Source organism: Myxine glutinosa, chromosome 5, assembly GCF_964187855.1.
Source record: "Myxine glutinosa chromosome 5, kmMyxGlut1.1, whole genome shotgun sequence".
In the NCBI taxonomy this organism is placed as follows: Eukaryota; Metazoa; Chordata; class Myxini; order Myxiniformes; family Myxinidae; genus Myxine; species Myxine glutinosa.
In genome coordinates, this window is record NC_136265.1 from 52,157,334 (window position 1) to 52,181,329 (window position 23,996).

Consider the following 23,996-nt stretch of genomic DNA (forward strand, 5'->3'; position numbering starts at 1 on the left):
CTAAAAGATACATCTTCGGATGAAGCACTTGTGGTTTAGTTATGCTATTAGCCAATTGATTAAGAAAATATTTTGTGATAATCTTTCATTGATTTTAATTATACAATTAATTGATCAATTAGTGTACACCTCTCCCTCCCAATGCAGCCTCTATGAGGTGCACTGCGGTATTGCCCTGGTGTTGGGCTAGCGGCTAGGGTGCCGGCTTAGGATCCTAGGATCCTGGGTTCGAATCCCGGTCGATCGCTGAATTAACGCCAGGGGGGTTGACTCAGCCTGTCATCCTTCCGAGGTCGGCTAATTGAGTACCAGCTCACTGATAATTCCCTGTTTGTCGTTAAAGGCGGCAAAAAGGGTTGGCGTCAGGAAGGGCATCCGGCCGTAAAACATTGCTTCAAAAAGGGGACCGAAAAACAACAACAACCACGGTTCCCGAAAAAGGCCAACCCCCGCTTTGCGGGGAAAAATGGCCTCTATAGGTGGTTATAATTAAGTACTTATTTAATTAATCAAATTTCCTTTCTCTTCTGACCATTAACTCAGGCACCTTTTGAGTTGGGAAGCTGGTATTTGGACATGCCAATGACCAAGTGATTTGGCTGCAAAGGCTATTTTTGATTTATTAATTAAGCAATTAATCAATTAATCGATTAATTATTTAATTATTCGATTAATGACAATTTTTTTTTTTTTCCAGTTACAGATTCTGATGAAATGGTGGTTGTTTATGTGTTCTGTGACCGAATTGATTAATAATTTAATTTTTTAATGATTATTATTTATTTATTTTCATTATTAATCATTTATTTATTTTCTTTCTCATTTGGCCAATATCTCAGGCACCTTTTGAGCTGGGAAGCTAATATTTGGACATGACAGTGACCAAGTGATGTGGCTGTAAAGGCTGTTTTTGATTAATCAATGAATCAATTAATTATTTAATTATTTCATTGATGACTTAATTTTTTTTTTATGTTACATATTCAGATGAAATAGTGGTGGTTTCGGTATTATATGAGCCAATTGATTCATTATTTAATTATTTAATGATTATTATTTATTTGTTTTCATTATTAATCATATGTTTATTTTCTTTCTCATCTGGGCAGTGTCTCTGGCACCTTTTGAGCTCGGAAGCTGATATTTGGACACGACAATGACCGTGTTGTGGCTATAAAGAATATTTTTGATTTATTGATCAATCAATCGATTAATTAATTTATTGATTAATCCATTAATTATTTAATTGTTTTGATTAATGACATTTAATTTCCAAAAGGTTACAGCTTTGGATGAAGCACTGGTGGTTTAGGTATGTTATGAGCCAATTGATTAAGAAAATATTTTATTATTGCTATTTATTGATTTTAATTATGCAATTAATCAATCAATTATTGTCCACCTCTCCCTCCCAATACAGTCTCTCGGAGCTGCCCGGCAGTATCGCCGGGTGCCTAAGGCGCCCGCAATGCCGCGCTGGAAGATATTTATTTATTTGGCATGGGGGCGGTGTACTTTGTATCTGTACTTGTTTTTTCTTGTTTTTTTTCTATGCTGAAGAAGGGGGAGCATGTTGGAGCTCGTTCCCCTGCTTCATTAAGGGGGAAGCTAGTTTATGGTTTGCTGAGATCCGCAAAGGAAATCTTTCATTCTCTTCAATTCGCAGTTGCAAACAACTGTGGTCTCTCATTGAGAATTATTGGCCGCAGCTGATATTTTGAATGAGGCACGTGATTGGCAGATTGGCAGGGTCTGTAGAAAATTTTCCCACCAAGGTAACAGTGGAATACAGTGGTGGACTCGGCATGTCACATGGAAGTGCAGGGGGGCATCTCATAATATCAGGGAATAAAGGAAGTGGGTTCTTGCCAAATACACAGCACTCCATGTTGTTTATGTCATGTGGCATTAAAGTGGCGGCCTCGTCTGACAGGATGGTGCGGAGGTCACAAACATTCCTTTGAGCATTTGGTTCCTGATACAACTTCGCAGGCAGGGCGTTGCATCACAGAGATGGACAGAGATTCCTCGGATGGGCGTCCCGTGTGCCGGCTGCAATTGGTGGATGTTGACGATCCCACGGTGTCCTTCGTGGAGAGTCTGCAAGTTATTGCCGGCACCCTCAACAAATTCCACATTCCTGCCCAAATCATTTTCATTCAAACGTCAGGCCTTGTCACAGCCGGTTGATTGAAGACTTGGACCAAATTCCCCATGACTGACCCCACCAGAAGGCAGGGATAAATGGGGTCGTTAAAAATGTTTCGACAAAGAGACCTATTGATGTTATTGACCGATGGCTGTTACAGGCCCACCCTCCCCTCCCCTCCCCACCCCTCCCCACACCCACCTGCTTATCATGATTTAGGGTGTCTTGTCAGTCATGTGATTTGATGTTTCAGTTCAGAATGGTTAGGTGTGTCACAAACTAGAAATTCTCCTCAGTGCACAACATGCAGGTAACAGTGGTAATGTCACAACATGTAGGTAACATTGGTAATGTCACAACATGCAGGTAACAGTGGTAATGTCACAACATGTAGGTAACATTGGTAACGTCACAACATGCAGATAAGTGGTAATGTCACAACATGCAGGTAACAGTGGTAATGTCAATATGCAGGTAAGTGGTAATGTCACAATATGCAGGTAACAGTGGTAATGTCACAATATCCAGGTAACAGTGGTAATGTCACAAGATGCAGGTAACAGTGGTAATATCACAACATGCAGGTAACAGTGGTAATATCACAACATGCAGGTAACAGTGGTAATGTCATAACATGCAAGTAGCAGTGGTAATGTCACAACATGGAAGTAGCAGTGGTAATGTCACAACATGCAGGTAACAGTGGTAATGTCACAACATGCACGTAGCAGTGGTAATGCTACAACATGCAGGTAACAGTGGTAATATCACAACATGCAGGTAACAGTGGTAATGTCACAACATGCAAGTAGCAATGGTAATGTCACAACATGCAAGTAACAGTGGTAATGTCACAACATGCAAGTAGCAGTGGTAATGTCACAACATGCAAGTAGCAATGGTAATGTCACAACATGCAAGTAGCAATGGTAATGTCACAACATGCAGGTAACAGTGGTAATGTCACAACATGCAGGTAGCAGTGGTAATGTCACAACATGCAAGTAGCAGTGGTAATGTCACAACATGCAGGTAGCAGTGGTAATGTCACAACATGCAAGTAGCAGTGGTAATGTCACAACATGCAAGTAGCAGTGGTAATGTCACAACATGCAGGTAACAGTGGTAATGTCACAACATGCAGGTAACAGTGGTAATGTCACAACACGCAGGTAGCAGTGGTAATGTCACAACATGCAAGTAGCAGTGGTAATGTCACAACATGCAGGTAGCAGTGGTAATGTCACAACATGCAAGTAGCAGTGGTAATGTCACAACATGCAAGTAGCAGTGGTAATGTCACAACATGCAAGTAGCAGTGGTAATGTCACAACATGCAGGTAACAGTGGTAATGTCACAACATGCAGGTAACAGTGGTAATGTCACAACATGCAAGTAGCAGTGGTAATGTGACAACATGCAGGTAGCAGTGGTAATATCACAACATGCAGGTAACAGTGGTAATGTCACAACATGCAAGTAGCAGTGGTAATGTCACAACATGCAAGTAGCAATGGTAATGTCACAACATGCAAGTAACAGTGGTAATGTCACAACATGCAGGTAACAGTGGTAATATCACAACATGCAGGTAGCAGTGGTAATGTCACAACATGCAAGTAGCAGTGGTAATGTCAACATGCAGGTAGCAGTGGTAATGTCACAACATGCAAGTAGCAGTGGTTATGTCACAACATGCAAGTAACAGTGGTAATGTCACAACATGCAGGTAACAGTGGTAATATCACAACATGCAGGTAGCAGTGGTAATGTCAACATGCAAGTAGCAGTGGTAATGTCAACATGCAAGTAGCAGTGGTAATGTCACAACATGCAAGTAGCAGTGGTAATGTCACAACATGCAGGTAACAGTGGTAATGTCACAACATGCAGGTAGCAGTGGTAATGTCACAACATGCAGGTAACAGTGGTAATGTCACAACATGCAGGTAACAGTGGTAATATCACAACATGCAGGTAACAGTGGTAATGTCACAACATGCAAGTAGCAGTGGTAATGTCACAACATGCAAGTAGCAGTGGTAATGTCACAACATGCAGGTAGCAGTGGTAATGTTACAACATGCAGGTAACAGTGGTAATATCACAACATGCAGGTAACAGTGGTAATGTCACAACATGCAAGTAGCAGTGGTAATGTCACAACATGCAAGTAGCAGTGGTAATGTCACAACATGCAAGTAGCAGTGGTAATGTTACAACATGCAAGTAGCAGTGGTAATGTCACAACATGCAAGTAGCAATGGTAATGTCACAACATGCAAGTAACAGTGGTAATGTCACAGCATGCAGGTAACAGTGGTAATGTCACAACATGCAGGTAGCAGTGGTAATGTCACAACATGCAAGTAGCAGTGGTAATGTCAACATGCAAGTACCAGTGGTAATGTCACAACATGCAAGTAGCAGTGGTAATGTCACAACATGCAGGTAACAGTGGTAATGTCACAACATGCAGGTAGCAGTGGTAATGTCACAACATGCAGGTAACAGTGGTAATGTCACAACATGCAGGTAACAGTGGTAATATCACAACATGCAGGTAACAGTGGTAATGTCACAACATGCAAGTAGCAGTGGTAATGTCACAACATGCAGGTAACAGTGGTAATGTCACAACATGCAGGTAACAGTGGTAATGTCACAACATGCAAGTAGCAGTGGTAATGTCACAACATGCAAGTAGCAGTGGTAATGTCACAACATGCAAGTAGCAGTGGTAATGTTACAACATGCAAGTAGCAGTGGTAATGTCACAACATGCAAGTAGCAATGGTAATGTCACAACATGCAAGTAACAGTGGTAATGTTACAACATGCAGGTAACAGTGGTAATGTTACAACATGCAGGTAGCAGTGGTAATGTTACAACATGCAAGTAGCAGTGGTAATGTTACAACATGCAAGTAGCAGTGGTAATGTTACAACATGCAAGTAGCAGTGGTAATGTTACAACATGCAAGTAGCAGTGGTAATGTTACAACATGCAGGTAGCAGTGGTAATGTTACAACATGCAGGTAACAGTGGTAATGTCACAACATGCAAGTAGCAGTGGTAATGTCACAACATGCAGGTAACAGTGGTAATGTCACAACATGCAAGTAGCAGTGGTAATGTCACAACATGCAAGTAGCAGTGGTAATGTCACAACATGCAAGTAGCAGTGGTAATGTTACAACATGCAAGTAGCAGTGGTAATGTCACAACATGCAAGTAGCAATGGTAATGTCACAACATGCAAGTAACAGTGGTAATGTTACAACATGCAGGTAACAGTGGTAATGTTACAACATGCAGGTAGCAGTGGTAATGTTACAACATGCAAGTAGCAGTGGTAATGTTACAACATGCAAGTAGCAGTGGTAATGTTACAACATGCAAGTAGCAGTGGTAATGTTACAACATGCAAGTAGCAGTGGTAATGTTACAACATGCAGGTAGCAGTGGTAATGTTACAACATGCAGGTAGCAGTGGTAATGTTACAACATGCAGGTAACAGTGGTAATGTTACAACATGCAGGTAGCAGTGGTAATGTTACAACATGTGGGAAACAGTACTAATGTCAAAGCATGCAGGTAGCAGTGGTAATGTTACAACATGCAGGTAGCAGTGGTAATGTTACAACATGCAGGTAACAGTGGTAATGTTACAACATGCAGGTAACAGTGGTAATGTTACAACATGTGGGAAACAGTACTAATGTCAAAGCATAGCAAAGAATATAATATAGTTTGTTGCTATACCGGCTATATGATAACATACAATATAATTTTACGAAGCATTTGCAGGTAACATCACCATGTTTCTGTCCCAAGTGCATGTTTACAATTTTTTCCCATGATTAGTAACGTCGGAATGCCACTGTTCTATTTGCTTCCCGCCAAGGTCAAGCCGTGGCTTCACTCCCACATCGTGCTATCTACAAAATCAAAACACTTTAAACGTACACTACACCACACCACACCACACCACACCACACCACACCGTACTACAGAGTGAACTGATGACCGTTTCACATCGTGGGCCGAACAATGACATTCACCATGGCATGGGAAAGTTACTCTGTGTTGTTAGACGGCGACAGATGTATCAGACGAGGATGTTAACTTGTTCCGAGTGGTAGTGTTGATCACTCATTCCTTGTTGCCTTAAATGTCACTCCTAACCTCATCACTCTCTCCTCGCGTATCCATGGTCCAGGTGCTCCTCACCCCCTCGACTGCTTGTTTATGATTTTTGATAGACTAGTACACCCACTCCCTATGGGAGCGACAGGAAGGGTCATGTTATTATCCTCTTTGGGGTATATACAGGTAGTGGACAAAAAAAGGAAACACCTGGGTAAATGAGGGACACCAAGTATATTGAAAGCAACAGCTTCCACACAGGTGCAGTCTGTGTTAATTCAGCAAATAACATCCCAGCATGGTTAGGGTCATGTATAAAAATAGGACCACTGGACCTGTAGCTTATCTGGGCCCTGGCTTAATGTTGTAACCCAAATTTGGTAACATTCTGACTGGTGGGTCTGGAGAGGATTTTTGAAAGAATTTACACGATTTTCCGTGAAATTGTTTCAGTCGGCCATTTTAACACACTTCTGGTCATGTGATCGGCATGACTTCCACAATGTAACATCCCTACCCTGGCCTGATGTTGTAACCCAAATTTGGTAGCATTCTGACTGGTGGGTCTGGAGAAGACCATTTTTGAAGGAATTTACTAAGTCCACCATTTTGACCTACTTAAAGTCGAATGACCGCAACGAGCTTTGTAATCCCCATTGCCAGTCAGGAGTGGAACCTTACTGCGAAATTTCAGCCCGATCGGCCCAGCGGTTTGACTGGAGAGGTCAAAATACGGGACGGACGGATGTCCGGACGGTGCATGATGACAATACCTTATCTGGAATTCCAATTCCAGATAAGCTCAAAATTCTGCATAGGCCTGGTTGCCTACAATTATGGCTTGTGTGGGCTGAAAAGAGGAGACCTCAATGACTTAGAAAGAGGGGTGATTGTTGGGGCGCACGTGGCAGGAGCTTAAGGGACAAAGCTCAACTTGCTGATGTTTTACGAGCAACTGAGCGAAAGACGTCATCAGCAAAGAGCAACAGTGGGCGGACCTGGCAATGCACGAGTCTAGTGGTGCAAAGAACACAGGCAACGGACTTACCAAGCAGTAGGGAAATGTGATATGGTCAGATGAATCATCCTTCACCATGTTCTTGACAGACGAGTGCACGTGTGGCGCCAACCTAAATAACTCTACAACCCTGAGTAACAATTCCTTTCACGTCGTGAGGTACAGGGGCCTGTCGAGGCAGTTTCAGTGGCTAAGGCGTACAATCCTGGATGGGTCGCCACTCCAACGCAGGATATTCACATGGCTTATTACCCAAGTAAGCCGGTAGCCATTGGACTGGATGCCACGGTGCATACTGGCTGTACTGGCCGCACGTGGTAAAAAACCACCTTTAGAGGCCATTTTTCCCCGCAAGCGGGGGTTGGCCTTTTTCGGGGACCGTGGTTGTTGTTGTTTTTTGGTCCCCTTTTGAAGCAATGTTTTACGGCCGGATGCCCTTCCTGCCGCCAACCTTTTTTGTCGAGGACATTATTCGAGGAAGGACATTATTCCATGCAAACACCTCTTGTGGAGTGGGGGGGGAGGGGATATTATTCGCTTATCTGGAATTTGAATTCCACATGAGGTATTGTCATCATGCACCGTCCAGCCGTCTGTCGCCTATTTCGACTTTTCCGGTCAAACCGCTGGGTCGATCCAGCTGAAATGTGGCAGCAAGGTTCCGCTCCTGACTGGTAACGGAGATTGCAAAGCTCGGTCCTGTCACGTGACCGGAAGTGTGTCGAAATGGTGGAATTAATGAATTCCTTTAAAAATATTTTTCTCCAGACCCACCAGTCAGAATGCTACCAAATTTGGTGAAAAAAAAAAAACACAGACACCAAATTATGTATTATATACACAAAGAATTAAGTTAAGCACCCCCCCCCGTTTTTTTACAACCTCGCACATTACAAGTTTGTTGTCGTCAAAACAGTGTAATATACCCATGTTATTGCTATATTTTCTGGAGAAGTGATATTATGGTCACATAAAAACATAACAATCATGCCGTTTTCAATATTTTATTCTGAATAATTTAAGGTGAAAATTTTTGGGAATTTTAGGCATATTTTCACCTCAATTTAAGTATGGAGCTATAGGTCCATCACGGACAGTGTGGATGACGTTTATGTTTTCTAACGTACAGTCATTGTTCTGAGAAGACCTCTAGCGATCTTTGCGTCAATAACGTGTGTAGGACCCACGTGATCGGATCACTGACTCAACCCTACGTCTCATAGACCCTGTAAGCCGTCGTATGCGTTGCTGTGGCAGGTTGTTCCATTCCCGATGTAATGCACGTTCCAATTCATCCAGATTGGCTATTGGAGGGACCATCTTCGCAATTTGTCGTCCCAACATGTCCCGAACGTGCATTACATCGGGAATGGAACAACCTGCCACAGCAACGCATACGACGGCTTACAGGGTCTATGAGACGTAGGGTTGAGTCAGTGATCCGATCACGTGGGTCCTACACACGTTATTGACGCAAAGATCGCTAGAGGTCTTCTCAGAACAATGACTGTACGTTAGAAAACATAAACGTCATCCACACTGTCCGTGATGGACCTATAGCTCCATACTTAAATTGAGGTGAAAATATGCCTAAAATTCCCAAAAAATTTCACCTTAAATTATTCAGAATAAAATATTGAACACGGCATGATTGTTATGTTTTTATGTGACCATAATATCACTTCTCCAGAAAATATAGCAATAACATGGGTGTATTACACTGTTTTGACGACAACAAACTTGTAATGTGCGAGGTTGTAAAAAAACGGGGGGGGGGGGTGCTTAACTTAATTCTTTGTGTATAGTATGATGACTAGTTGGTTAAGGAGTGCTCCACAGGATCACGTCATCACTGCCGGCGGGTGTTTTGACCAAGGGTGCCGGGGTGTTGTTGCTGCGACCGAGGGAGCCTGGTCTTGGTGTGACCGAGGGAGCCTGGTCTTGGTGTGACCAAGGGAGCCTGGTCTTGGTGTGACCGAGGGAGCCGGGTCTTGGTGTGACCGAGGGCGCTGGGGGTGTGTTGTGACGGAGTGAGTTGGGTGGTGTGTTGTGACGGAGTGAGTTGGGTGGTGTGTTGTGACGGAGTGAGCTTGGTGGTGTGTCGTGGCGGAGGGTGCTGCATGGGGGTTGTGACGGAGTGAGCTGGGTGGTGTGTTGTGACGGAGTGAGTTTGGCGGTGTGTTGTGACGGAGTGAGCTGGGTGGTGTGTTGTGACGGAGTGAGCTGGGTGGTGTGTTGTGACGGAGTGAGCTGGGTGGTGTGTTGTGACGGAGTGAGCTGGGTGGTGTGTTGTGATGGAGTGAGCTGGGTGGTGTGTTGTGACAGTGAGCTGGGTGGGGTGTTGTGACGGAGTGAGCTGGGTGGGGGTGTTGTGAATGAGTGAGCTGGGTGGTATGTTGTGACTGAGTGAGCTGGGTGGTGTTTTGTGACGGAGTGAGTTGGGTGGTGTGTTGTGACGGAGTGAGCTTGGTGGTGTGTTGTGACGGAGTGAGCTTGGTGGTGTGTTGTGACGGAGGGAGTTGGGTGGTGTGTTGTGACGGAGGGAGTTGGGTGGTGTGTTGTGACGGAGGGAGTTGGGTGGTGTGTTGTGACGGAGGGAGTTGGGTGGTGTGTTGTGACGGAGGGAGTTGGGTGGTGTGTTGTGACGGAGTGAGCTGGGTTGTGTGTTGTGTTGTGACGGAGGGCGCTGGGGGTGTGGTGTGTTGTGACGGAGTGAGCTGGGTTGTGTGTTGTGTTGTGACGGAGGGCGCTGGGTGGTGTGTTGGGACGGAGGGAGCTGGGGGTGTGTTGTGTTGTGAGGGAGGGCGCTGGGGGTGTGGTGTGTTGTGACGGAGTGAGTGAGCTGGGTGGTGTGTTGTGATGGAGTGAGCTGGGTGGTGTGTTGTGACGGAGTGAGCTGGGTGGTGTGTTGTGACGGAGTGAGCTGGGTTGTGTGTTGTGACGGAGTGAGCTGGGTGGTGTGTTGTGACGGAGTGAGCTGGGTGGTGTGTTGTGACGGAGTGAGCTGGGTGGTGTGTTGTGACGGAGTGAGCTGGGTGGTTTGTTGTGACGGAGTGAGCTGGGTGGTGTGTTGTGACGGAGTGAGCTGGGTGGTGTGTTGTGACTGAGTGAGCTGGGTGGTGTGTTGTGACGGAGTGAGCTGTGTGGTTGTTGTGATGGAGTGAGTTGGGTGGTGTGTTGTGACGGAGTGAGCTTGGTGGTGTGTCGTGGCGGAGGGTGCTGCATGGGGGCAGTGACGGAGTGAGCTGGGTGGTGTGTTGTGACGGAGGGAGCTGGGTGGTGTGTTGTGACGGAGTGAGCTGGGTGGTGTGTTGTGACGGAGTGAGCTGGGTGGGGTGTTGTGACGGAGTGAGCTGCGTGGTGTGTTGTGACGGAGGGAGCTGGGTGGTGTGTTGTGACGGAGTGAGCTGGGTGGTGTGTTGTGACGGAGTGAGCTGGGTGGGGTGTTGTGATGGAGTGGGCTGGGTGGTGTGTTGTGACGGAGGGAGCTGGGTGGTGTGTTGTGACGGAGGGAGCTGGGTGGTGTGTTGTGACGGAGGGAGTTGGGTGGTGTGTTGTGACGGAGGGAGTTGTGTGGTGTGTTGTGACGGAGTGAGCTGGGTGGTGTGTTGTGACGGAGTGAGCTGGGTGGTGTGTTGTGACGGAGTGAGCTGGGTGGTATGTTGTGACGGAGTGAGCTGGGTGGTGTGTTGTGACGGAGTGAGCTGGGTGGTATGTTGTGACGGAGTGAGCTTGGTGGTGTGTTGTGACGGAGTGAGCTGGGTGGTATGTTGTGACGGAGTGAGCTTGGTGGTGTGTTGTGACGGAGGGTGCTGCATGGGGGTTGTGACGGAGTGAGCTGGGTGGTGTGTTGTGACGGAGTGAGCTGGGTGGTGTGTTGTGACGGAGTGAGCTTGGTGGTGTGTTGTGACGGAGTGAGCTGGGTGGTGTGTTGTGTTGGAGTGAGCTGGGTCGTGTGTTGTGACGGAGGGTGCTGCATGGGGGTTGTGACCAAGGGAGAGCTTGGGGCAGGAGGTGCTGCGACCTTGACGTTGGGGGTGTTCTCATGCCGGTGTGACATTTTAACCAAAGGCAAAAGCAAATAAAATAACTCTTCGGTTGTGGAGAAAGCTCGTGACGGCAAAGGACAGGGGATGGAAAATGTTAGCCTCGAGCCGGTTATCTGCGCCATGATCTGGCAGTGTTGCCGTTTAATGTTACAGGGCGTTTCCCGGCTTGTGGCCCTCAATCCAGGGGCCAAGTCTCATGTGAAGCAGCCTGTTGAAAGCTCTGGGTGTGGTACGAGGTGCTTTTTCCAGATCCCCATAGACTGGAACCCCCTGTGTGGAGAAGCAGCAGCCCTTTTAAATTATTTAACCCACACCCTCCTGCGTGCGCGCACGGTCAGCCAAGCAGTTTCACTTCGTCCACAATCGGAGTATTTTCTTCCCACCTCACGACTGGGCTTCTTCTTCTTCTCTTTTCAACTCCTGTTTTCACGCACGAAGTGCGTCCATCCACCTGTCGAGTATTTTTACACCAGGTTATCATCATCCGAGCTTTCTCGACTTTAGGCGCAACAGTCCCGTAACTATCCCGTATCGTTCCCGCACGTTCGCCCGTGGCCTTGTCTCTTGACTAATATGGCCTCTTATCGTGCCATAAACCAGTGGGTGCTTTTAAACCGTTTATTTGTTTGGCCTGCGCCCATTTAGGGTCGTGATGAATAATGTGTAACAGGGATGAGGCCTAGGTTTTTAATTCGTATTTCTTTTGAGAAAGTTTAATTTCTTACTGCTTTTTTTGATTAGGGGAGGGTATGGGTGTGGTCCATTTTAATAACAGGGTCCAGTGGGCACATTGTGGCCACTTTATTGATCCAAGTTTCATTCACATCCACTTGTTACGTAACCAGTACTATTCTCAAGGTCACTGTGGCCTAGTCTTTGTAATGTTTCACCATCATTTTTTCCACTGTTGTCTGATTCAAAGAACTGTGTGAAAGATAAACAACAGGTGTTGGCCATCGTGGAATTTAAGATGTTTACAAGAGGCTTGTGGAATGACCTTTCAGGAACATTGCAACTTTTCAGGATGTGATCCACTCGTAAATCTTTATTAGCTCCACCGCCAAAGGTGGACCGTGGTTATGTTTTCACACCTGTCTGTCTGTCTGTCTGTCTGTCTGTCTATCTTTCTTTCTGGGAGCACGATATCTCAAAAAGTTATTGACGGATTCGGATGAAACTTGGACAGGTTGCGTGTGTGACAAGGACCAATTGGTTAGGCTTTGGTGAAGATCCGGATCCTGATATGGCCCAAAAAATGTTTTGAAGTGATTCTTCGCTGTTGAGGGATAGGCCCGTAAACTATATGTAGCATGATGGCTCAAAAAGTTGTGGACGGGTGATGACAAAACTTCATGGATGAGTTGGGTAAGTGACAAGAACAAGCCGATTAGATTTTGGTTCAGGTCCGAATCCAGATCCGGCGTATAGGTGAGATACAAAACGTTAACTGTTCAACCAGGCGGAGAAATGCGCTCTACCGAGTGCCATTTTAGTCTTGTTTCTGTGGTGATCTTGTCTTCACGAAGGAGTTTTTACATTTATTTCATACAATGTCCGACGAGGAATGTAGACATCAGTTCTAAGTGAATTACAAGGACATTGGTTGCTGACTGACAAAAGGAACATTGGAAATGGGGTTTGGGCCTGGCCTTGTGCGCCGAGTGCTCTGATTGTACCGGCAAGCAGGCCATTGCAGTTGACATTAGTTTGACCGCTTTTTGTGTCTTTCCCATCTGAAAAATCTGACTCGCCACACGGGTTGTCGAGGCTCCCACAATTTGTGAGAGCGAGTTCGGTTCATTTTGTTGTGCATACGTTTTCAAGTCTAACCCCTCTCACCATTGAAATGTCTACTCTAGGCCTCCGTTACACAATTTCCACTGCCAAAGTTTCTGCTTTCCCGTTGTGTGTATGAGGAAGTTTCTGTTTTCCCCTCACCATGACAGGAAGTGTGGTTCTTCCCAGTATAAATCGATGGTTTCAGCACACTAGAAAGTGTGAAGGCTCTTGCTCATGAGTGTGTGAATGTTTGTCATTTTTCCCAGGAGCGCTCTGCCAGGAAAACGTCCATCGTACCGAGATATCCATCACTCAGGAGGCCCGAAACGTTGTCACGGCTCCTGCCGCAGGAGTGGGGTCAAGGAGAAGCTTTTCATATTTATTTATTTATTTATTTTGAGCCTTGAGGGACAAGGGCGTGATGTGTTTGTAAGGGCGCGGGCACCCGCTGCGCCGTGCACCGAGGGCGATGCGTCTGTAATGAAACGCCGCATTTGCCACCATTGTTGATACACCCCTTTGTGTGTAATTACATCCCCGTGTGGTGCATGAGGGCACACGTATTGCCAGAGATGGTTAGACCGTGCTTTTATTGAGGATTTTTCCGATTCCTGAAAAATGAGCCGCCCAGGACGCAGAGAAGCAAATTTTGTGAAAATGTCTTTGCGGTATATTTGGTCAGATGAACCATATGGTCCAACGCTCCTTGGTTCGCCTACCGACCTTCATAATTCATATAAACGGACACGTCAGACAAAGCTGGGGACAAGAATGTGACCACGGTGCCACGTCAGTACGTCTCATTAAAGGCGATAAGTGTCAGGTTTCAAAGTAAATGAAAAGTACCTTGTCGTCGATGGCTTAGCTTTGTATCCATTTGCAGTGTGTTAATAGAGTACATAAAGGATGATTGTTTGGCATCCATGGACTCCCTCCTCCACCTTACTCCCACCGTCCCCCCCCCCCCCCCCCCCAGGCCTTGCTTGGGCCCATCAAAGTAACACTAGGCGTTGGGCCCGTCAGCATACCTGGCTCGACCGACATACGGTTCAGCTACGGTTACGATATAATTGGCCTCTGATCTGTAACAAAACATAGTTGGTTTGATCTGCTCGGTGTTCCCATCTGAACCGATTGCCCAAGATGCCCGCACCATTGGTTCAGATTTCTTATTTGCTGCATGCCGTCCACCAACGTCCTTGCACTTTACACATCTTCATTCTACCGTCTGTTGATCAACAAAGTTGTCCGCACTGAAAGCCTACCTGTGAATTGGTAAATAAGGTATACGTGTTCACTATCCAGTAGAGGGAGTGAAGCGACTGGATGAAGGAGCGAAGCAGTTTGTGGTTGGGGGAGAGGGGCTATATGGGGGATTTCAAGAGGAGTATGGCAGGAGTTGTCCCACTATGATTGGCTATTGCATGGTAAAAATAACAAAGCATAAAAAATATAATTAATCTTTTAACCTTTTGTGCTTCAAGTCTCACCATCAATTCCAAAATGTAGGATTTTCGTTTTGCATGGAGTGTTGAGGCTTGTGGAGGAGCTAGAACGCAGGAAGAACCAGGCCGTAATGTAGCAAATAGAAGAGTAGGGGAAGTGGGAACACCGTTGTCGATCACCTGAGATGGTGGGGACAGCTGTCTTGAAGCCTTGAATGGAAGAATGAGGTAGAGGATGTGGAAGTTGATTCCACGGGAAGAAAAAAGAGTGGATGTGGTGGAGTTGAGCACTGATTTTGTGCTTAGGTAGTTTCAGCAGAAAAGAGTTGCTGGTGGACCGTGTGTGCCCTGCATGAACCTAAGGGTAGAGGAGGGCACGGGGGGAGGGCAGGGGAGGGGGATGAACAGAAAAAGCAGAAAGGAGGGGCAGACGACAGAGACCACCCGCCTGTCTGCAATAGCCCTCAGAAAATAGGAAAGTGATGGGCCCTCAGATTTATCCTCAGCTTCATCGCAGGAGATTCCAATTATTTTGAAGGCCTTGGTTTCCATGGCATCAAACGGAGAAAGGTGTGAGGCAGGGGAGGCAGCCCACAGGGTAGAGTAGTACTCCATCAAGCTGAGGTTGAAGTCCTCGTAGGTAGATGAAAGTTCAGGTATAATATCAAGGATATCCTTGTACGACGGACGATGCCCAGTAGGCGACTGGTTTTGGAGGCCAATTTGGATGTGGTTTGCCCAAGAAATATTATGGCTCATTGTGAAGCCGAAGGGTTTGAGTGACGGTAGGCCGGTGGACTCGTCTCCTAATATTATTCGGTGGATGTTAAAAATACCAGGGCGACATGAGCGAAGAGGTATCACCGGCACCCGAACCAAGTTACAAATCCTGTCTTGTCTGACTTCTGGCAGAATAAAGCCACCCAGCATACCCTTGTGAACAGACTGCTTCCGCAGCACTGATGCTCTGTCAATAGTATGGTGCAATTGATTGATGGACGATAAATAAATAAGGAAGTGCCTTCCAAGTTCCAAGTGCTTTTTATTTTGTGAGCGAGTTTATGCCAAATTCGCTCATCTGGCACACTTTGTCTTGCAGCTATTGGAATCTCGGAGCGAATACAAATCGGCGAAAAGATGAATTGAACAAAGTCGTGCTGCACAGTCTGGACAAGAGAAAAATGAGAAATTCTCGTTTTTAGATTAAGCTAACAATTTGATGGATCGCAAACTTGAAATACAACAACAAACAACAGGCATTTTAAGGCCATTTTCCCTGCTAGAGCGGGGGTTAGCCTTGCGGGCCCCATGACAATCTTCTCCATTTTACCCTATTTTCTGCATCTCTCATTGTTAACCCCCTTGCCCGCATTTCTTCTTCCACCATCTTTAGCCAAGTCTTTCTCGGTCTTCCCCGTCCTCTACTTCCTTCTACATTCATTTCCATTACTCTTCTCAACCAGTCACTTTCGTCCTTCCTCAACACATGACCAAACCATCTCAAACTGTTTCTCTTCACAACATCAATCACAGGCTCTATTCCCATCATCTTTCGCAATTCATCATTTGTCTTCCTCTCTCTCAACGATACTCCGCACATCCACCGAACCATTCGCATTTCCACCCTTTCCAGCCTTCGTTGCTGCTCTACGTTCATTACCCATGTCTCGCTCCCATAAATCATAACACTCCTCACACATGCAGCATACACCTTTCTCTTCAGCTTCAACGACACTCCCCTCCTCATCAGCACGCCACTCAGTTCCCGAAACTTCTTCCATGCACTGCAAACTTGAAATGAATGGAGATAAAAGTTTTCACCAAAAATGTTACTCAAAATGTCACATGATGCGACTTTGTTTGTCCTTGTGCCGCAGTAATACCCATGATAACAGTTCGTTTGTGTACATCTGGAGGTTCATGGAAGAGCTAAAGGAGCATGAATGGCAGGTGAACAGAATGAAAGGGGAAGTGGTGGCATAAAAAGGGAATGTCGACATTCCAGGGGTAAGTGTAAACACGCCGCTCGACTTGGTTGCCCCTTTTTTCATTTTGGTCACTTGGGACAGGGAGAACCTGAGGTTAGGGCAGGAATTTGTAATTTTGTCATGGTGCCAGCGATAGCTCGCCCACTGTTCGTGAAGGATACCGTGGGATCTTTAACTTCCACCAATGAATGCCAGCAGACGGGACACCTGTTTAACGTCCATCTCATGACAGTCTATGGCCGTGTCGGGATTCAAACCCAGGCGAGCGTGCGTACCTCCTAGGCCATCCTGTCAACCCTGAGGTATCTGAACAAAGACGTGAACACTGTATTGAGGGCATCTCCCTATTCCATATATAGAGGTGGATGTTACGCCATATTTGTGCACTTGCTATGGAGATAGCTCCTTGATCCTTTCTGTTCATGTGTCAGTATTTTTATTCCCAAAATTCCTGCTGGAATGCGTGTGAATACACTTCCGAGGTCGTCGATGGCACAATCGCACGACCCCGAATGTGGACAATCACCAAGGCCATTTCTCTCGTTCAATTGACAGCTCACGTGGAACACACCATGATGATGCTCATCATGTGACCGTAGGCTGCCACATCACCCGAGCGAAGCTTTAATATTGTTGTGTTAAGTCGAGCGGTGCAGTATTCCCCACGTCATCTCGTACCTGTATCTGACCTTGCTCTGAGATGCTGCTTCCAGACTGACTTCTCCTGTTGACCGATGTGGAGGTGTATGCTGCTCTAAAAGCCACTTCTCATTTGTAACAAGCTCAACTGAATATTTTATACATTGGCCTTCTCAAAGGTCCTGCGCGTGTACAACTCGGATCAATTTGGTTTTTAACCTTCTGTGTGGGACCACTTCCTCCAAGATGTGTGACCTTGCAGAATTTCAAGTTGGCTCCAAAACATTTGACAGTGAGTCAGGTTGTTTTGTTTTTTTGAAGGATTTTTGTGGCGGCCCTGCCTTTTCACGTCTGGGCGTTTTGTGCCCAATTCCGTGTTGCTCTGAGGGGAATATGAGTCAACTACAAAGCGTGCATCGGCGTCATTGCCCTGCGTCACATGCAAAACAGAGCAGGTAGAGATAGCTCGGTTTCCAGGAGCTTGCAATCCAAATCCCATAACGCCGCTGGTTTTTGAACCCACAAACTGAGATACAAATCCATTGTCCTCACCACTAAACAACCTCCATGCCCAATACTCCTGTGCACGGTTTTGTGTTTCTTTTTTGTGCCCACACCCAAGATAAAAATAAAAGGTCACAGGGTCCATGGAGCTATTCAAGAATGTTTGAATAATTCCACTTCCCCACGTCCCTGCCATCCTTTCTTCCACGCATTCCCTCCCTCTCCCGTCTTTTACCGCCCGAGCCATTGGTGCTGCTATTCCGATTTGGCACCGCTCCCTGCACCGATGGCATTGGGGATTTCGCCAATGTCACATGCCTGTTTTGTCCACCTGCAACGCCAACACCTGCTTCTTCGAAACAAAAATAGCTTTGGTCTTTCTTTCTTTCTCTCTTCCAAGTGTGTTGTGTTATTTTAATATTTAAATACCTGTTGTACCTGTTGGAGGGCTTGTTTCTACAATTAGTGCTCCCAATTTTTATGGTAACCCAGAGTATCTTTGACCTCGAGGAGTACTAAACCACCAATTGGGTTTTTCTGCCAATTTCTGAGCTGTATCTTGGAGCCAGCTGGGACTTTCGGAATGCGATTTTGCATCAAAAATGGGAATACAAAGTTTGTGGGGTTGACCTAATGTTAAGGTCATTTTAACATTTTTCATCAAAACTTGAATATGGTTTGTCTTGAACAAAATTGCCCTTTCTAAGATAGCCTAGACTCTAGAGCAAGGCACATTTACGCTTAACTTACATCATACCCCTCTGGGTTAAAGTATATCTTATTATAAACAATAATAATATCTTATATTATCTCACCTCACCGTTCACCGTTCACCGTTCACCTCACCGTTCACCGGTTAAACACTATCTCACCGTTCTCAAGACCAAACTCTCTTTTCTGTCTCCCTCTTCCAAATCCTGGTGGCGTCTGGTCAAATCTGTTTCTGGTGTTTGTTCTCCCTCCATCCCCTCCCTCACCTCAAACGGCTTAACGGCTGACTCCGCACGTGAAAAAGCTGAATGCCTCAACTCTGTGTTTGCCTCTAAATCTTGTGTCCCAAACCCATCCCTCTCTGTACCCACCGTACCCAGTCGTACCCAGCTGCTCCTGGACTCTGTGTCCTTTCCTCCTGACAAGGTGGAAAAGTTTCTGTCAACCCTCGACTCTGATTCTGCAACTGGTCCTGACGGCATCAGCCCATGGGTCCTAAGATCATGTTCTTCCGCTCTTTCACTCCCTCTTTCTGTTCTCTTCACCCTCTCTTTTGCTCAAGGTCATCTGCCATCTGCTTGGAAATCAGCCAACATCACTGCTTTGCACAAAAAAGGTGCAAAAACAGATCCCAGCAACTACAGACCAATCAGCCTTCTCCCAATTATCAGCAAAGTCATGGAATCCATCATTGCTTCAGATATGAAATCTTTCCTCTTCTCCAATGGCTTGATCTCTGATCATCAATTTGGTTTCAGACCTGGTCACTCTACTCTGGACATGCTGCTTCTGCTTTCTCAACAATGGATGGAGGTCCTCAATGCCAAACAGGAAATTAGAGCTGTCTCCCTTGACATTTCACGTGCCTTCGATACGGTCTGGTAACTCCCAATCCATTGTCCCAACCCTGCTCTGCTCACCAAACTCTCCTCCTTTGGTATCCATGGAAATCTCCACGCATGGCTGGCGGACTTCCTCTCTGGTCGTAGTCAACGTGTGGCCCTGAATGGGTTTCTCTCATCTCCTCTTCCTGTTCAGGCTGGAGTTCCCCAAGGTAGTGTTCTGGGCCCTGTGCTTTTTCTGGTCTTCATCAATGATCTCTCTGACTATCTTGAAAATCCTCTCGATCTCTTTGCTGACGACTCTACTCTCTGTCGCTCCATTCCTCATCCCTCAGATCGGCAGTCTGCAGCCTCCTCACTCTCTGCAGACCTGGACAAAATCACAGACTGGGCAAACAAATGGAACATGTCTTTCAATCCTGATAAATCTCACACTCTTACGATGTCTCTCCGAAAAGACCGACTGGAAAACCCTCCCATCCACTTTCTGAATAATCCTCTCCAAGAAGTTCTGTCACTCAAGCTTTTGGGTCTCACTATTTGCCATGATCTTTCCTGGGAAAACCACATTTCAAATCTGGCCTCCAAAGCCAGTCGCCGACTGGGCATCCTCCGTCGTGCGAAGTCCTTCCTTGGCACACCTGAGCTCCTCACCACATACAAGGCTTTCATCTGCAGCTCTATGGAATACTGCTCTCCCCTCTGGTCTGGTGCTCCTGCCTCACACCTAGCTCGTCTTCACGCTGTTGAAACCAAAGCGTTCAGAATCATTGGAATCTCCCGCGATGAAGCTAACTCCAAGGGCCTTTCACTCACTCACCGCAGGCAGGTTGGTGGTCTTTCTGTCTTCTACCGACTCCTCTCTGGCCTTGCCCCTCCAGCTCTCTCTGGGCTCTGTCCCCCAAATATTCCTATAGGTCGCACAAGATCTGCCTGCAACCCTCTTATGGTTAAACTGCCAAAATCAAGACTTTCTGCTCACCTTCACTCCTTCATTCCTCTTTTCTACCGCCTCTGGAACAAACTCCCTCACTCTCTTCAATCCCACTCCACCCTCCAGGTCTTTAAAACAGCTGTTCACCACCATCTCTTATCCTCCCCCATCCAAAACCGTGATCTTTTCTACCCCCGCTAATTTCGGTCCCCTTGTGTTTTATACCTCTCCCCCCCCCCCCCCCCCTTCCCACGCCTCCTGCCCCCAAGCCCTCTCCTTCCCACACTTCTCCCTGCTCTCAAATGTTGTGGTTGTGTGCTTCCCCTTTTCTCTCCCCATCTTGTCTTCCGCCCCCTCTTTTTGTATATTTTGTTTGTCTGTTTGATTTGTTTGTGAAATAAATGTTAGCTCTTTCACGAGCCTCGATTCAGTATCCAAAAAAAAAAAAAAAAAAAAGTTATGTTTTTACCCCTGTCTGTTCATCTGTCTGTTTGTGAACAGGATATCCCAAAAAGTTGTGGATAGATTCGGATGAAATTTAATGGAGAGGTTAGGTGTGACAAGGATGAAATTATTAGATTTTGGTGAAGATCCAGATCTGGACCCTATAATTTTAAAAGTGATTCTTCACCATTTGGAGATGGGACAAAAAACAATATATAGCACGATATCTCAAACAGTTGTGGACGGATTTGGCCGAAACTTGGTGGACAGGTTAGGTGTGAGACAAGGAAGAACTGATTCAATTTTGGTGAAGATTCGAAGCCGGATCCGGATTAGAGAATTTTAAAAGGAATTCTTCACCATTGAGATGGGGCAAAAAACAAATAGCACAACTAGCAAAAGTAACCGGCGTTGCCGGGTAACAGAGTCACTCCCTGACGGGAATATTAATGAGGGGGGTGAGGGGGAAGGGGAAGAGAAGGGAGGGTAAGAGAAGGGAAGGGGGAGGAGAGTGAAGGGGGAGGGGGAGGGAGGAAGGAAAGGGGGAGGGGCTTGGCAGGCTGCCATATTGGTAAGCCACCACATCGGTTTTTTTCTTTTCTTATGAGCACCTCTTTAATCATCTTCAAAAAGGATGTTACAACACACCCAAAACACCCAGTTTTCATCTTTGCAATCTGTTGGAGGTCCAGGTGTTTGTATGCAAAGTTTGGGGCCGCTAGGTTTCATGGTTTTGGAGTTATAAAGGAGACAGACAGACAGACAGACAGACGGATGGACATTGCCTTTTATTATTATAGATATCTCAAAGTTGTGGACGGATTCAGACGAAACCTGGTGGGCAGGTTAGATGTGTGACGAGGAAGAACTGATTCAATTTTGGTGAAGATTCGAATCCGGATCTGGATCATAGAATTTTTAAAGCGATTCTTCACCATTGGGAGAGAGGGCAAAAAACAATATATAGCACGTTATCTCAAAAAATTGTCGACGGATTCGGACTAACCTTGGTGGACAGGTTAGGTGTGTGACAATCAACAAATCGATTTGATTTTGGTGAAGATCTGAATATGGACATGAGAATTTATTTTTTAAGTGAGTCTTCACCATCGAGTGATATTGCCAAAAACTATATATATTTCAAATATTGCATGATATTTCAAAAAGTTGTGGACGACATGCCAAAACTTGGTGGATGAGTTGGATAAGTGACAAAGAGCAAGCCAATTCGATTTTGGTTCATGTCCGGAACCAGATCCGGCCAATCAGTGGATAGAAAACGTAAACTGTTCAGTCTGGCGGAGGTATTTGCTCTATCGTGTGTCGTTCTAGTTCTGATTGTGACCTATTTTTTGCACCTTTATCTATCTATAATTCCAGTAATCTCTGTGTGTTTGTTTGTTTGTACGTTTGTACGTTTGTTTGTTTGTCTGTGACCGCTGTTTCTCGACAACCACGGGTCCGATATACTTTAAACTTGCCAGGTATATTGCTGGGGACCCGAGGATGTGCCTTTTCAAGGTTTCATATTAATCGGACAATTACTTACCGAGCTATGTCCAAAAAACGATTCAACCAATCAGAGAGCAGCGAGCTATCGCGTGTGCCGAACGTGGCGAACACACTCTGCCTCGGATGGCACATTTGAGAGCGTATTCATTTATTTCCCGTCGGCAAACTATGTTGGCGCTATGTTGGCGTTAAACGATGTTTTAAAACTAATTAAAACCCCGGGGGGATTGTCACTGTACTCGCAAGCCGTTCGCCGTTCGCTTTGGCGTTGCGAATGGACCAAAACATTTCATGCACCAAACCATTTCATGTAAAGCGTTCGCCGTTCGCTTTGGCGTTGCGAATGGACCAAAACATTTCATGGACCAAACCATTTCATGTAAATAGAGGGGGGGGATATAATTTTAGATATAGATATAGTACGGGCATGCCCTAGTGATCATAACTTGAATAGTTTTCCTCCGATTTTTGTGATGCTGACTTTTGTAGATAGATTGTGCATGGGGACACATTTTCTTAATTTACACTCTATCTCTACATGTTGAAGGGCATGGTCATACAGTGGATGCTTTTCCTTGGCTATCACTTTATGATGACAGATATCTAGTTCTACCTTGATTTGGTTCATTTGCACCTGGATTGCACTTGTGAATGTTTGTTTCAATGAATTCCTTTTCTCCAACTTTGATCAATTTCAGATACGGCACACCAACATCTGTATGATAAGGAAGCCATTGTTTTGGACTGTCACCCTTGTAAAGCATGCACCTCGCCCTTGGGAAGTGAACTCCGACGACAAAGGAAAGGCTGTCTCAACACACTTGTTTTTGATCATAGGAGATTAGGATGGGTACTCGATAACGGGAAGGCAGAGAATCAGAAAAGGTAGTTTTGCCTTTGGACCGATCAGGTGCCTTCCTGACGTCCCCGAGTCAGCATTGTCATCCTGCATGTTAAAGTCCATTTTTTGTGCAACGTATTGGGACTCTTTACATATAATTACAATTGGTTTTATCAGGAAGGATGGAAGAGAACACAATTGTGTAGATGTAAACAGATCCGTTTTATTCATGATGGTTTGAAATCGCTGCGATTCCGGCAGCTGGGATCTCTGGGATTCAATGGCATGGACACACCTTGTGGGGCAGAGATGGCTTTATGGTTGTGGCGGAACCTTGTGGATTTGGTTGTGCAAACTTGGAATTGAAGATGGAAGTTGAGGACATTTTCAGTGCCCCATAAGATACTTATTGCTCCTGTGTTGGCTTGCCCTCACCTGTTGTGCCCACTTGAGTTGCCTGGCTGGTCTGAGTTGTATTTTTTTTTTAAAGGATTTTGATCTGAATGTGAAAGTACCATGCTGTACCATGGGGTATACTCCTTTGGAGGAGCATAGCCATCTGTCATTGCTTGTGCACTGTGAACCTGGACATGAACCTGGATGGGTTGTTCTTCATTACCTCGTTTGCGTTCACTGAGACTGTGCTCAAGTTTAACATCCAGCACTGTTAGGCTGAAGGGTGGGTGTGGGGGATTACTGGACAGTAATGTAAACCATAATGTTATAATCCATGCATATTAGGTAAACGTCCATGACATGTATGAAGACTGGGCATCCTCTGTCGTGCGAAGTCCTTCCTTGGCACACCTGAGCTCCTCACCACATACAAGGCTTTCATCCGCAGCTCAATGGAATACTGTTCCCCCCCTCTGGGCTGGTGCTCCTGCCTCACACCTTGCTCGGCTTCACGCTGTCGAGGCCAAAGCTTTCAGAATCATTGGAATCTCCTGCGATGTAGTCAACGCCGAGGGCCTTTCACTCACTCACCG

At 45.9% G+C, this 23,996-nt stretch overlaps 1 protein-coding gene across 2 annotated transcripts in view; it reads left to right on the forward strand.

Annotated features, from left to right (window-relative positions):
- Positions 1 to 23,996, forward strand: part of LOC137427532 (serine/threonine-protein kinase 25) — an 81,071-nt gene that overhangs the window by 21,672 nt on the left and 35,403 nt on the right. The gene's annotated exons all lie outside the window — the stretch shown is intronic.